The sequence below is a fragment of the Centruroides sculpturatus genome, unplaced genomic scaffold, assembly GCF_000671375.1.
Source record: "Centruroides sculpturatus isolate CEXI.00-Female unplaced genomic scaffold, Cexi_2.0 scaffold767, whole genome shotgun sequence".
In the NCBI taxonomy this organism is placed as follows: domain Eukaryota; kingdom Metazoa; phylum Arthropoda; class Arachnida; order Scorpiones; family Buthidae; genus Centruroides; species Centruroides sculpturatus.
This window is the reverse complement of record NW_019385366.1, coordinates 324,515-337,722: the sequence shown is the minus strand read 5'-3', so window position 1 is coordinate 337,722 and position 13,208 is coordinate 324,515. Positions and strand designations below refer to the sequence as shown.

Genomic DNA, 13,208 nt, shown 5'->3' with positions numbered 1-13,208 from the left:
TGTCCATTTCATCCGTTGGCGTGGTTTTCCGGCCTTTGTGGTCTGTGGATGCATTGCCACAGAAACACCAAGGCTAGGTTGATTCCTCACATCTGTTGAGGGCATTGCAGTAGCCATGCTTGGGCCGATGCTGCTTTCACCACCGGTAACCAAGGGAGACTGTGGCCTATTTTTCGAACGTGAGCCTCTGCCTAACCCACGAACGCGGACCTTGTTAACCCGAGCGACGTCCGAGCTGGTATCACACTTTGATCTGGTTACTACCATATTAATTATCTCCACAGAATGTGAGTGTGGTCACTCTTAGCTTCATTTCTCCCCATAGACCTTACTGGCATGGGTGTCCCTACCAGGAGCATGTGTTCCAGCCTGCATTGCTCTATGGTTCAGTAAAATTACTGGGCTCTCCCACTACGACCAGGTGGTGACCACAGGAGAGTTATTATTATTATTATTATTATTGCACAAATAAACGTAGTAAGAAAGTATATATTTTTTATGTTTTGGGGTCTCCAGAATGAATTAATCAAATTCCCATAAAAACCTATGGTAAATTGATAATCGGTTAACGAACAATTCGGATAATGAACAAAGTCTTGGAACGAATTATGTTCGTTAACTGATCACCCACTGTAATTATATAATCTGGATTTTTCCTATTCACAAACTGTCTGTATCAATGAAAGTATATCAAATTAAATAAAATGTAATGTTTAAACAGATTATACATTGGAATTGGTTACATTGGATAATTCAACTGCCCAAAACATGATGTATTGGTACTGGTATCTGCACAGTAAATGGAAGTTGTGGGTTCAAGTCTGAGCTAGTTCTAATCAAGTCTAATTAGGGCATTATAAACCAAAACCCTACCACCCTTTCTCTCAAATATAATCATGTATGGTAGGTATATAGATGACATTATAATTCTCTGGAAAACACCATCAGACCTAAGACAATTTAAGACAGCCATGAACAACAATCCTTATGGCCCTTATTTGGAATTAGAGCAGCATAGTGAAAAAAAAAAATCCACTTCTTGGATATAGAAATTGAAATTAAAGAAAGAACAATACAAACAAAAGTTTATAGAAAACCCACAACTATACCATCGTACATACCCATCAATTCCTGTGACCCGTACTCTTACAAAATAGTGGCATTCAGGACTTTGGTAGAAAGGGCCTATTCCCACTCTTCCACAACCTACGCTCTACAACAAGAATTAGCATATATTAGAGATGTCGCTAAAGACCACGGTTATGGCAACTTAATAAACAAATTATGTAATCAGCACCTTCACATAAACAGTAAAACAGATGAAGAAAAGACATCAGGAGCAGATGATAAAGAACATATGGAAAGGGTCCCAGTAACGTACAACCCACAAATGAAAACAATATATAATTCAATTGCAAAGAAAAAAGGAATTAAAATTACATACAGAAGAAACCCTTCCATATATAATTTATTAAGAAACAGAAAAGACACCCATAACTCGAACAGGCTACCGGGAATATACACCATTTCCTTAATGGATGATAGATGGCAAAGGCAACTAATTTACATAGGGTCCACTAAACGTCCGTTAGCCACTAGAATAAAGGAACATAAAGCAGACATCACCCACAACAAATATATGACAGCATTGTTGACATATGCAACAAACCCAGACAACCCCGATTTTTAATGAGGCACGGGTCATCCACACCACTCGTCATCATGAACATCTAAGAACTTTGGAAGCGATGAAAATTTACAAAGCAGATCGCAAACTAAACTGCATCAATCTTAAAGAAGAAATGAATCTCTCAACAGCGTGGCAGTATTTATTGGATGATGAATTGTAATTTATTATACGATACACCAGATTATTATGGGATGCGCACATCGTATATCCACTAGTTAAAATTATTTTTAGAAACGGCATGTGATTATAAAATACGCGAGATTATTATAAGATGCGCACAACATATCTCCACGAATATAAATTATAAAGAAATTATAATTCGGAAAGGCACGTGATTACCTTCCTTATTTGAACTTCTAGTAACAGAGCACGTTCTTATTTAAAAATATTCGATTTAAGAATCCAGTACATTAAATTTGGCCTGAAGAAGAGCCCAGGAGGGGCATCGAAAGCGTTTGCCAATATTAGTTTGGAATTTTCACGCCGGATATTGGTTGAAGACTACACATATTTGTTGTATATGACCCGGTGTGGGAGAAATCCTTGATTAATAATAGCTATGCCAGCTAACGAATATCGCAAACAATTATCACTCTTACAAAAGCAAGAGCAAGACTGGATTTTTTGATTAATTGTAGAAATATTGGAGTATTCCCCATGACGATTTACTGGGTGCACCTACCCCCAGGTAATGAACCTTTAATTAATAAGGTAAGAAGGATGTGCCTATCAAAAGCTATCAGAGATACTAGAAAGAAGGTATATTCGATGATAACCAGAATTATTGCAGTGGAGAACAACTTATTTCAACGAGATCCGAATATTTTACGTATTGAAAATGTGAAGCAAGTTAACATCCATAACAGACTGAGATACAACCTAAAGGTTCGTTTCAATCTAAAAATAAAATGAATATTGAAATTTCAAGTACCTAAAAGATCCAATAGAATGGAGACTCCGTTTGTAGTGTGGGATAATATACAAATTCCAGACTTTGTTAGCCAGATACTAAAATTTGGTCTGGCTTATGTACCACCTCCATCACAAAAAGAAACTATTAACTCTAGTATCCCGGACCTTGAAAACCTTATAAGAGGCCTTTCTCCAAATCAAAAAGAGTACTATAGATGGCTATCTTCTTTAAGAATAAGTAGAGCTAAAGAAACAAAAGACATCTCACAGCTCAAACATAAATTAAGCCAAGCTTCCAAATGGATAAAAGCTAATGATATTGTGGTAACCAGAGCGGATAAAACCAGAGTTATGGTGTTAATGAAGGAAGAAACTTACAAGAAAGAATTAGAAAAATACTTATCAGAAACACAATGCACACAAGTTGAAACAAACTGGGTGGATAAAATGCAAGCGAGAGTTAAACAAGTTGCCAACACCAAACTAGCCAAGAACCTAAATATGAAAAACATCATTATGGACGCTCTGGATGTACCTAAACTTTTCGCCTTTGCCAAAACACATAAAGTAGGACAACAGCTAAGACCTATAGTAGACAAAGGAAGAGCTCCTACCATCAAACTTGAAAAATTTCTTCATAATATGCTGTCTTCACATCTAGTAAACTATCGATTCAATATCTCGAATCCAAAAGAATTGATATTAAAACTCAAAACCATAAACAAGCCAGGATACGCCACAGTATGGGATTTTATATCATTATACCCCTCGATAAAAATACAACCTTGTTTTTGTGCACTAAGAGATTTCCTCATAGAAAAAGTAAATGATACTAATCTGCACCAAGATATACTGGAATTGGCCCATCTAGCATGTTACAGTTCGGTATTCCAGTTCAAAGGCAACATATATGCACAAGAGAGAGGCATACCCATGGGAAGTCCATTATCTGGGACTTGTGTGAAATGGTAATTAGGGCATTAGAAATCAAAACCCTACCACTCTTTCTCTCAAATATAATCATGTATGGTAGGTATATAGATGACATTATAATTCTCTGGAAAACACCACCAGACCTAAGACAATTTAAGACAGCCATGAACAACAACCCTTATGGCCTTTATTTGGAATTAGAGCAGCATAGTGAAGAAAAAATCCACTTCTTGGATATAGAAATTGAAATTAAAGAAAGAACAATACAAACAAAAGTTTATAGAAAACCCACAAATATACCATCGTACATACCCATCAATTCCTGTGACCCGTACTCTTACAAAATAGCGGCATTCAGGACTTTGGTAGAAAGGGCCTATTCCCACTCTTCCACGACCTACGCTCTACAACAAGAATTAGCGTATATTAGAGATGTCGCTAAAGACCACGGTTATGGCAACATAATAAACAAATTATGTAATCAGCACCTTCACATAAACAGTAAAACAGATGAAGAAAAGACATCAGGAGCAGTTGATAAAGAACATATGGAAAGGGTCCCAGTAACGTACAACCCACAAATGAAAACAATATATAATTCAATTGCAAAGAAAAAAGGAATTAGAATTACATACAGAAGAAACCCTTCCATATATAATTTATTAAGAAACAGAAAAGACACCCATAACTCGAACAGGCTACCGGGAATATACACCATTTCCTTAATGGATGATAGATGGCAAAGGCAACTAATTTACATAGGGTCCACTAAACGTCCGTTAGCCACTAGAATAAAGGAACATAAAGCAGACATCACCCACAACAAATATATGACAGCATTGTTGACATATGCAACAAACCCAGACAACCCCGATTTTTAATGAGGCACGGGTCATCCACACCACTCGTCATCATGAACATCTAAGAACTTTGGAAGCGATGAAAATTTACAAAGCAGATCGCAAACTAAACTGCATCAATCTTAAAGAAGATATGAATCTCTCAACAGCGTGGCAGTATTTATTGGATGATGAATTGTAATTTATTATACGATACACCAGATTATTATGGGATGTGCACATCATATGTCCACTAGCTAAAATTATTTTTAGAAACGACACGTGATTATAAAATACGCGAGATTATTATAAGATGCGCACAACATATCTCCACGAATATAAATCTATATATATAACCCATTCATTTCGTGTCCGTCCCGTAACCGTTTCATAACGGACACTAGAGGCACCCCTATCGTGTGTCATATTTCAAACATTCAAATTAACAATTTTAATTATTATTTAAATTAACAATATAAATTATTATTATTCATTTGGCCAATAAATTATTATTTGGTCAATATAACAATATAAATAATTCAGTATATTTGTAATAGGAATTTATTATTTCAGGGGCTTATATCTCGCGACCCTTCGCGAGATATAAGCACCTGAAATAAGATGGTTCCTTTGACATTATTGTTCGCACAGGGGGCTACAGTTTGGGGGGATCGCCACCTCTTCATTCGGAGGGTAAATCTTACCATTCGGACTTTTACAGAGCTGTAGAGCATATTGATAGGAACAAAAAAGTCAAAGGAACCGTGCCTCATGGAAATTTGTAAAGAACACCCACTAGGGGGCGTTCCTGGCTACTAGTTATAAAGAAATTATAATTCAGAAAGGCACGTGATTACCTTCCTTATTTGAACTTCTAGTAACAGAGAATGTTCTTATTTAAAAATATTCAATTTAAGAATCCAGTACATTAAATTTGGCCTGAAGAAGAGCCGAGGAGGGGCATCGAAAGCATTTGCCAATATTAGTTTGGAATTTTCACGTCAGATATTGGTTAAAGACTACACATATTTGTTGTATATGACCTGGTGTGGAAGAAATCCTTGATGAGCTAGTTCTTTTCTTCCAGAATGTTCTAAATTATTTATTAAATTATTAATTTAGATAAGAGATGGTACCTCTAGTACCAAATTACTTAGTTTCTAATTATTAATTATAGCATATTAATAGCCCAATTAATTAATTAATTAATTAGAAAAGTCACTAAATACTGATGTACTGTACCTCTCTTTAAGATGCTTTGCTAATACAATGCTTTTTAATTATATTTATGTATATTATTTTTGGCGTCTTTTGTTATAAGAGCAAGACAAATTCAGAAACTCGTTATTTAAAAAATAATTATTTAAATTCAATAATCCTGCATTTTCAAGTGTATGAAAATACAAAATAATAAATAATCCATTGTGTTCTTTACGCTGAGCTCTATTGTGCACTTATAAGAATATAGGCCTATTTACATTATCATTTATTATCTGCACTGCAAGTGAAAAAAAAAAAGACTGTAATCTTTAAGGCAGTGATCTTGAAATCTAATCTGCCATATTAGTAAGGTATGCTTGTAGCTATTTTCTTTCAAAAAATTTTATTGTTTTAGAAGTAAATTAATTAATAATGTAATATAAACAACTTAGTAAAATTTTCCACACATAATATAAAATATATTTATGTTTAAACATTTATAAAATTATTTTTCTTTTTCAGTCAAGTATAATAATGAGAGAAAAAGGATTTTGTGCAGTTATAACATTTCTATCTACACCAGTTTTGTTTAAATCTACATTTTCGGGCAAAGAGTATCCTCAACTGAGAATGTTTCACCTTTCATCATTCGTATTTTTACAATTCTGCCTTAGAAGAATTACTCAGAATATGATTAATTTTAATAAGTAAAAAAAGGATCATGTGAGATAAATATAAAAAAACAAGTGCAAAAAAGTTTGCTCTTAATAACAAACATTTTCAATTGAAACAAATTAAAATTTGTTATGCCGTTGTTTGTATTTCTATCATGTAAAGCAGCATTTTTCAACCGCTGGTCCGCAAAAAAATATTTGATTGTACTGATGCTGGTGTAGTTGATTACAGATGTCATTTAAATAGTAATCTAGAGTTACTGTACATACTTTTTTACATATAGTAACTCTAGATAAATATAAATCATAGTTACTTATAATTACTTGATCCACATAAAATTATTAGCCTGTGATGAGAAAAAGGTTGAAAAACAGCAATGTAAAGAATAGTCTGTTATTGTCTTTGCTTGTTCATTGTAAATACTCATTATGTTGCTTTTTATAATCAGATTTTATCTTGAGTTTTTTTTTTGTCTAATCTAATTTTTATTTTGTCTAAAGATTACTTAGAAAATGGTAAAAATGGTCCTAAATCACTAAGTTCACATCATGTAGTATTGGTGTTAGTAGGAGTTTATGGTTACAATTCCTAAGGATTTCAAAGTATCTGTTACAAGAAAATGAACAGGAACTGAAGTCTACAGCATAAAAATGTACAGGACCACACTGGACATCATATATTTAAGGAAAGCTTCTGATAAATATAAAATAAATAAAGAGATAGGTGATAGTCCAAAATTTACTATTGATAGTCTTAACCTTTCAGCAGTAGGTTAGTCAGGTATGGTGCTATCACTATGTAGTAGAGAATAAACGTGGGAAATCTTTACAGTATTTTTTTCACGCATTTTTCTCATTACCGTCTCAGAAAAAGATTTCGTAAACTGTTATGTCTAGTAAACAAAAGTCTTTTTTTTATTGCTACATAATTCCTTTTTTATGTAAATTTTTTTTCGTGGTAGTTTTTGGTGATATCCACAAAAGAATTTTGTGGATATCACCAAAAACTACCACGAATCTTGTGGCAGTGGTGCCATCAAGGGCAATCTTGTGGCAGTAATGAATATATCCACAAAATTCTTTTGTGGATATATTCACCACTGCCACAAGATTGCCCTTGACGGATATATCTGTTGGTCACTGCTGAGTGGTTAAGATTAAGATAGTATTAATATTTTTTTAAAAATTATCAATATTATTGATAGTTTCTGTTAATAGCCTTAAATCACAAAAATATCACAGGCATATATAAATTGTCCTGTATACAAAAAAAAATAGTAATAAATGAAAAAATTTTTTATTCACAAAAACTTATATACACAATGTTTGTTTTGTTCTGTTTGCCTGAAAATGATTTTGAATCAAATTATTCGATTTTACATTATCTGAGGACGGACCATTCCTGTAATGTCAAATTTGACATTAAAATAAGTCTCTCAACCCTCTTCAGGTCCAACTAGGGAATTCGATCCCGGTCCTTATTTCTAATCCCGGGATTTCGGGATTATACTTATTCAATCCCGGGATCCCGGGATTATTTCGGTATTGAGGTTTAATAAAAAATAAGAAAATCTTACAGAAATCAACAAATCAAAATTTAGACAAAAATCAACGTATTTTACGGTATACACCTAGTTAATTTAATCACTCTAACTGATCAGACTTAGAGTCAGACTAACCAGACTTAAAATCACTCCGTCTTCATGTTAAATTTATTCTTTTTAAGCATCACTGAGATCTCTTTAAACTCACATAAATTGAAAAAATATTTATGTAACAAACTATGCAAATAAACGTTGAAAATTAACAAAAATCTCTCTTAACATCGACTAAATAGACTACTTTCATATAACAACCTAGTAAGTAGGTAGTAAAGTAAGTTTCTTAGCAAAAAGTATTTAAAAATAATATTAATCAGTCACATTTTTCTTAAATATAAAGAAAACTAATCTAATAGGAACATTCTAATTTGAATTGCGAAAATATGATCTGAGAAATAACAACGCATCCAGTGTCTCATCACCAAGTCTGCTTCTCAATTTGTTGCACATATATGCAGCTGCTGAGAAAACGCGTTTAGGTTTGATGGAAGTTGGAGGAATCGTTAGTAAATACTTATAAGCCCGTTCTAGTTATAGCTTCGAGGACACGGGGAGGTTGGAAGAAAACAGTCCGGTCGACACAGATCGGGATTGTAGGAGTAAAGGCTACAATCCCGATTGTTTCGATCATTGTAAGCATGTCTTTCTAAAAATAAACGCGTTAATTTTGTAAATTTGGTCCCTGTGTGAGTCTCTCAGCGTCCAGCAAACCACTATCCCAAAACGTAAAAAGACTTTCTCGCATCATCCTGACAGATCGCGAGCAAGGCAAGGGTCGTAACCTTTTTACCTAAAGTCGACCCCCCTAAGCGAGAGGCGTCGGGTCCATATTAACCACACTGGCAAAACAAGATGGCTGACACATTGACAGGTAAAATGCACTGAGTAGAGTATAATGCAATAAAGTGTTCTAACATTACAAACCTGGAGTTCCAATGGGTTGAAACATTGTTTTAATTTGAGAACATAATTTGGTGAAACACCACTTAGCAAATGCTCTTCATGCAGCTTATCTGTAGTTTTTACAGAATGCTTGAAGTGAGTGATGATGCTTTTTACTTGAGAAATCGTGTCTCAAAATGCCACACACCCACCTATTGCATCATTTGCTGCAAGATTCAGCATGTGGGAAAAGCAATGCAAATGGCAATTTAAACCAAACATATCCTAAACATCTTTAACAAAATTACTACCACCATCTGTCACAATACACATGATCCTTGACTCGGGAATATTTCACGCTTGCAGGATTTTCATAATTTTCGCTCTGATATTGTCCCATGTGTTGTACTGCCTTTGTTGCTACAGATAAAATGACAGACTACCTTCTCCTCTATTACAAAATGAGCAGTTAAACCTAAATATACCCAAGTGTTCAGCATATCAGTCCAAATGTTGGTTGTCAATGTCATCTGACTTATATCTGCAACTTTTTTTTTCAAAACTTCCTTCACCTTTTTGAACTTCAAATCCAGCCAGTGAGTAATTGTTTTCCTGCCAGGCACTTCCATTTGAGGAAGCATTGTTATGATCAAGTAGCAGAAACCTGTAGATTCTACTGTGTCAATAGGAATACAATCCTTGACAATCATATACAAGAGTGCATTAATGCATTTTTGATATTTTGCATTGTTTTATTCTGCAAGTATTGCCAATTGCTGAAATGCAGAAGCAATTCCTGGCTGTGTCAGAATTTGCTTTCCGATAGATGTATCTGATGTAGTAGCAGTAGTAGATATGGAAACAATTTCACTGTTGTTTTCCTTGGAATTCACAACTTCTTCGACTCAAGGTTGAAATTTGCTTTTCAATTCCTTTAGTTTTAAAAGACGTTTGCATTTTAAGTAATCACACACATTAGATGTGTTCCTAGCAGCAGAATACATGCCATGACATAATAGGCATTTAACTTTGTTCCATTAGGTGGTAGTTTCGAAGAAGGTCCACACAACACTGTTAGTTTTACTGGTCATATTACAAAGGCTTAGGCCTAATTCTATTAACTGTTATCTACAAAGTATACTGAATTGTAAGTTAAAATTTAATGAAAACACCCAGTCCAGTCAATATATTAAGTAATAATGATTTCAACAATATTGCAAAAGATTCTCCAAAAGAAAAAATAAACTACATACCAATACTACACTAAAAATCAGTCAGTGCAATCCTTGATGTACCATGTGGGAAGGCAAGAAACTGAGTTGTTGCCAACTTGCAAACACATGACTACTGTTTGTTTATAGGATTATTATTATTTTTTTTAAATTTTGGTAATTAACATTGTTTGTAATGTTTAAGTTCTAACTATTTAATTTCCTCAAAATTAATCATTTAAAATAAAGCAAATTTGGCTGGATGGCCAAGCTGTTAAATCACAAATAACTGTTTAAAATTGGCATCACATTTGTAATAATGAATGATACTACCTTCTGGTGACATTAATTATTGGTTTAATTAGTTAAATAAATTATTATACTAATTTTATACATCTGTGTTTATACTTTTGAAACAATCAAAAATTGAAAATCTGTGATAATTTTTTTGTAATTGTCAGATAGCTCTAAAAATTTCAGAAAAATTTTAAATTGATGTTGTAAACAATATACTAATACAATAAATACATTACTATTGTTAACGTTTTTGTTATTGAAAAAAGTTTGGTGTGTTTATAATTTTGAAATGAACCATATTAACATTATACAAAGGTTGATTGTTAAGATGTCTTCATTTTTATAAAGTTAGCTTGGGAGGAAATCTGACCAGTTTAAAAACTGGTAAAAATCATTTATTTTTCACCTTTAGTGTGTCCTCAAGAATCTTTGGTCCTCATCCTCTTCATTGTTCTTATTAACTGTTATTTTATTTATTCCCAAACAAGACTAGCTGAAGATGGTTCTTCAGGAAATGTGGATCAACATTCCAGAAGATTTTTGCTGTGCCTACAACACATCAATGCCTATGCAAGTTTTGCTGACATGTATGCTGCAAAAGGAGATCCCACAAAGTGGTAACTGTATGTGAATGCTGGGTGCACATAAATTTATTGCCTCAGACTTTTCAGAGGAGTAAGGCTTTCAGGCATATAGGGAGATGCCTGTTATAGTGATTGAGCCAATTATTTTGTAAACCATATCTCAAGTAGGATACTTTATTTATTAAACAAGTCCAGTTTTCCTACCATTTATAACAACCAGGAATATGTTGCACATATATTTATGCTGCTGGGAAGGTATTACTTATCATATAAAAAAAAGCTCATGGTCTGTTGTTATTAACCTTTGTGTATTGATTATAAAAGGAAACATAAGTGTTTAGAATCAGATTTTGTCCAAGTTTTTTGTCTAATCTAATCTTATATTATGTAAAGATTAGGGAGAAAAAAGTTGAGCATATGGCACCAAGTCACTAGTGTATGTACATTACATGAAAAATTTCTTACAAAGTCCAAACACCAGTTCAACTGTTTTAATGGCATTTACAAATGCAAACAAATAATTAGAAACTAAGATAAAAACCAATTTCCCTAATACATTCATACATTTTAATAAAAACAAAATATTGTTCTTACAACTTGTAAAGACTTCCTCTGAATATGGATATTAGAGCCCAAAAGTATGAGGAAAATCAGATTGTGTTTTATCTTAGTTTGCTTTCATTCATATGCATTTTTAAAACAAATTCAATTTTATAATGATACTGAATAAAATATATTAAAACTCACTCTGGTAATATCAACTTCTTTTCTCAGTCTATCTATCTTCCTCTGTATCTTTTCATTTTTCTCTTTATTTATTCTTTAAATTATGAAAATTAAAATTAAAATTACTTAAAAATTATAATTTTTTTTATTGGAATGCAGTTAAAATTTTTAATAAATAAATAAATCAACTAATTTCAGATGGATATACTTCTAATTTTAAATTTAAAAATAGAAACAAGTCAAAAATAGAAACTGAATGGCAATTATACTTTTTATTGAATTTTAATAAAAAGAAAATTAGTATTTATTTATTTATTTATTTAAAATTTCATTCCAAAAAATCTTTTAATTTTGAAATTATATACAAAATAATATATTTGAAATTTTATAATAATAAAATATATAATTATTGTTTAATAATATAATAAATATAATTACAACTTTTAACAAAGATAAAAGTTTACTTCAGTCCTTTCTTTCCATTTGCACCATCACAGTTCATAAAATCACAAAACTCATGTACATTACCGTTGGCCATGTTAAATTCATTATTAATTTTATTTAAAATGTATTATTGTGATTGTGGCAAGTACACCAGATGTTGCTTTTATCATACTTTGCATTTTTACTACGGAGACAGTAGCCTAAAAAGCAGGGCTGTGGAGTCACGTAAAAATCTACCGACTCCAACTCCGACTTTTTCTTACCATCCAACTCCGACCAGGGACGAACTTGTTTCCAAAAGAAACCCGGAAATTCTGATGTCATCACGTGACCTCAGAATAAAAGATTCAATAAATAGAGTTCTAATAAAGATAGAACATCTCTTAGCTCTGGAATATAGTTTTATTCCAAAGCTAAAAGACTTCTCTAAGTAATGTACTTAGAAGCTAAAAGACTTCTCTAAGTAAAAATGTATTCGATAATTTTTACTTTTCCAGCTGTTATATATAACAGGAAAAGTGTAGTGCTCGCTCAAAATATGACCCCTCCCAAATTTTTACATTTTTGGACTCGGGACACCTTGAAATTTGGAGATATGCAAAAGATTCGAGGTTTTTTCTATATTAGACTGTGTTCTATATTAGACTGGTTTTTCTATGTTAGACTGTGTTCTATATTAGACTGGTTTTTCTATGTTAGACTGTGTTCTATATTAGACTGGTTTTTCTATGTTAGACTGTGTGGGGGGGAGCATGATTTTGTTCACCCTGTTTGAAGCCTAATAATTTCTGTAGTCAGAGTGGTCAGAATTGGAGTCAGATGTTTTTAACACAGGAGTTAGTTATTAAGCGTTAAAGTGGTTGAACTAAATCGTGTCCCCATATACATTCTAACATCTTAGGCGAGAACATCTTAATGGGTTTTACTGTACTATTATAAAATGGCTAAAAAGCTTACTTTGAGGGTAGAGACGAGTTTTATTTTATTTTTTTTAAATTTTGAATGCTAATAACGAGTAAAATATTAATTAAGAGATATGACACATGACCACTTTTAGGTCTTCACCCTGTCGACCTTTAATTAAGAACCAAAATTTAATAGTATTAATGCCCCTTTATACGCAAGCTACAGTGCCACATTTCGTTTCTTAAACTTTACCCATTCTGAGATATTGTTTAATATCTCAGAACAGAAAATAAAGAAATTAAACAAATT

At 32.7% G+C, this 13,208-nt stretch overlaps 1 long non-coding RNA gene across 1 annotated transcript in view; it reads right to left on the bottom strand.

Annotated features, from left to right (window-relative positions):
- Positions 1–11,639, bottom strand: part of LOC111638188 — a 22,078-nt gene extending 10,439 nt beyond the window's left edge. Inside the window, exon 1 of the long non-coding RNA XR_002758811.1 lies at positions 11,571–11,639. This is a non-coding gene — a long non-coding RNA (uncharacterized LOC111638188). The remainder of the gene's footprint in view (positions 1–11,570) is intronic.
- Between the last annotated feature and the right edge of the window lie 1,569 nt (positions 11,640–13,208).